The following is a 3,216-nucleotide window of genomic DNA, read 5'->3' on the forward strand; positions in this document are numbered from 1 at the left end:
AATAATAATAATAAAACAATAATAAAAATAAATAAATAAGTAAGAAGAGTGTCCAGGTATGTATGAGTAGATTATTATTGCACAGTGAGTGGCTGACACTCCTTTCCGAATGAGGAGTTGTAGAGTGTGTTGGAGTTTGTGCTCATCAGTTCACCTTGTCTGTGCGTCCGTCAACGAGTCCGCCTGTCGACACAAACCGTGCGGATGAACTGCGGCGGGCTTATTGGCTGCACCACCACATACAACATGTAATAGACGGAGAATAATCGGCTCAGAGGTCACACCTTCACAAACTGTCACTGCGTTAGTTCAGTAACAGTCAAAATACGACATAATCAATACAGTTGAGTTATTTTAAACAGGAAACTGTGAGCTTGTTCTGAATGAATGACGAACAGTGGAACAACAGAGAGGTGTAGAGGTGTTTAGTGTGGTCTGCTGGGGGTCTAAAGGTCCAGCGGGGCTTTAACACAGTGAACAGATGGAGATTTAGTCCTGACAGTTTCTTAAGTTTGACTCCAACGTTAACCCAGTCTTAGATTACGTCTCCATTTGCACACCAAGAAGATTGTGAGTTCGTAAAGAAAAAGAAAAGAAACTTGAAAAGAACGACTCTTATCCACGAATATCAGCATCAAGTGCGATTTATCTGACTGGAATAAGTTTAGAGAAGCTGTTAATTCCCCTCATTACGTCCATCCTTAGCCCTTAATGCAGCGCTGTTCTCTAACTGCACAGACACTAATCTAGTGTAGTGCGTAATGGGGCTTTTGTTTTGGCGTTAAGACGTTCACTTTGTGAGTTTTAACGTAGTTTAACGCCAAAGGAGACGTGTTGATATTTAAAGCTTCGCAGCAGAAATGGGGAAAAAAGCCTCGATCACTTATTTACACATTGAAAAACAAGTCTTTCTGTTAGTTATTGGAGAGTTGCTTGTGATAGTCGTTGCCTTATACTGGTTCTGTGTTTTCTGAATTTCTTTTTGCTGCGTTGACGAACTAGCCCTGCCCCAAAGATCATGTTGAGGAAGAGGGGAATTATCTTTTTAGCCTTTCTCCAGTCCCATGACAGGTTACAAAGAAGTCCATTCACAAGTCCAATCGCCTCTCTTCTCCCCCTCCTCATATCCAATGTCACGGCTCTTTGTGTCTCTTGTGCGCCGCATTAAGTCCGCGAGCTTATCGTGATTCTAATGATCGCTTTTTTTTTTTGAGATTTGTCAGGTCAGCTACACCTGCTGAAGAGAGGAACCAGGTGAGCAGCGACTGTAACGTTCCTGGCGTTGCTTTTCCCTTTGTTGAAACAGGGAACAAATCCTCCGTGGGTGTGTCCCCGTCAGACGTCGCAGAGCAGGTTTTAAGCTCGTTGTTCCCAGTATTATTACCCAACAGGTACACTTGATAAGTTACAGTACGGGTTTCCAACTGTGACGCTACCAGTCGTGAGTCGGGTTCTGCGAGAGAAGGGGAAATGCAAACGGTAGATATCTGTTGTGTAAGTAAAAGGGAAGTTTATGTGCATGATAAATAGGAAGGGTGACTGTGCAATCTCTTTATTCCCCAGCTGTCACCAGTACCCCTCGCTGTGTGCTCACAGATCTGTGGCTAAAAGGCAGATTAGGGCTTCAGCCGGCCGTGAAAATGCCCCTCAGACCTCAGCTTTAACCCCCCTTCATACACGTTAGAGCGTCTGCTTCCTCCGGGATCTGCTTTTCTGACATTCAGGTCTCTTTCGGAGCTCATAAATACTCTGATAAAAAGTCTCTTGTGTTTATTATGAAGCCCCTTCACTCAGTTCTTGCTCACAGTGAATTGGTCCGAAGCTTGAATTGTCAAGTGTTTTATTTTATGTGTCTTTTTGTTTTATACGGCTTTTTTTTATTATCTTTAAGAAGATTGAAAAAATGGCTCGGTCTAATTTAGAATAAATGTCGCTCCACCCTAATTAAAGCGTGAGAGATTTAAAGATTTAAAGCCAAACGTTTGGTGCTTTGGTTTTAAAAATCTAGGTTATATACACTTCACATTGTGTCCTTACTGTTGAGCTCTGCAGTCCTCAGTTTCCAGTTAACTCCACAGCAGAGCCCTGGTTTGTCTCTCCCCAGCGACTGGCTGAACTAGGCTAGGACCAAAGATGAATTACACCTGCCACCGGCCTCTCTGCGGTAAAGCCACATCGTTCCTCTGGCTCAGCTCTTTCTCACTATTCTGCCTTTCTTTACAGTTACAATTCACCAAGTTTAAAAGCATCAAAAGTCTGATTTATCACGTGAATGTTTTTGTTTTCATCTCTCAGGCCAGACTGTAATATATCCGCACTGTAAAGATCCACATACATGAGAAAAACAGAAGTCAAGTTGCAAGAAAAAAACACAACTTTTGTAATCCCACAACCCCCACCTCACAAACACACAAACACACACACACACACACACACAGAGGGTTGTATCACAGTGGAAAGTGAAAGAGACCCAGCGCTGGTGAGGCCATGAAGAAACAGCAGCGTGAGAGATCTGAGATTCTTCTTTTATGCGAGCACATTCAGCAGGTTTCTTTGTCTGAGCTGATGACCAGCTGGTCTCACATCCTGCCTGCCCCCTCCCCCAATCTGGAGGGACGGAGGGGTAACGGGAGGTGTGTGAGTGAGAGAGTGAGTGTGTCGCGTTAGTGGGGGGGGGGTGTTTTATTCTGGAGATGGATTAACAGGAGAAGAGGGGGAGGAAGTGATCAGGGAACTGAGCTCCACTGATCCCCGATCCTGTGGGACTTTTGGTCGTCCATCCATCGGAGTCTGGGCTGACATTCAGGGTCAGGTGGGTTAATTCGAATTCGTAGTTAAACGCCTCTCCGCAGATAAACATGACAGCAAGCCAGGATGAGCTCGTCCCCAAAAAAGGCACAGTGTCGTCGGTTGTTTGGAACTGGTTTCCGACAGCGAACAAACCACGACCCACTGCGAAGTTTGTTTGAGGAAGCGGGGCTTTCTTCCTGGGAAATCTCAGCAATGTTAACTGGATAATGTTTAAACCTACAGTGCAAAACACACAGCTGCCGTAAGGAATGTGGAAAGACGGCCACCTTTAGTGTTTTTGATGTAAAGTCGCACGTCAGTAGTTGCAGGGTGAATGTAGACATCTGTTTACGCCACTGACCTATTTGTCTTCACCTGAAATGCAGCATTTATTTTATTCTTGCTCCAGAATACAATCCCAATAAA

The sequence above is a fragment of the Morone saxatilis genome, unplaced genomic scaffold (genome assembly GCF_004916995.1).
Source record: "Morone saxatilis isolate NCDOM2014 unplaced genomic scaffold, NCSU_SB_2.0 Contig0, whole genome shotgun sequence".
NCBI classification, from domain to species: Eukaryota; Metazoa; Chordata; class Actinopteri; family Moronidae; genus Morone; species Morone saxatilis.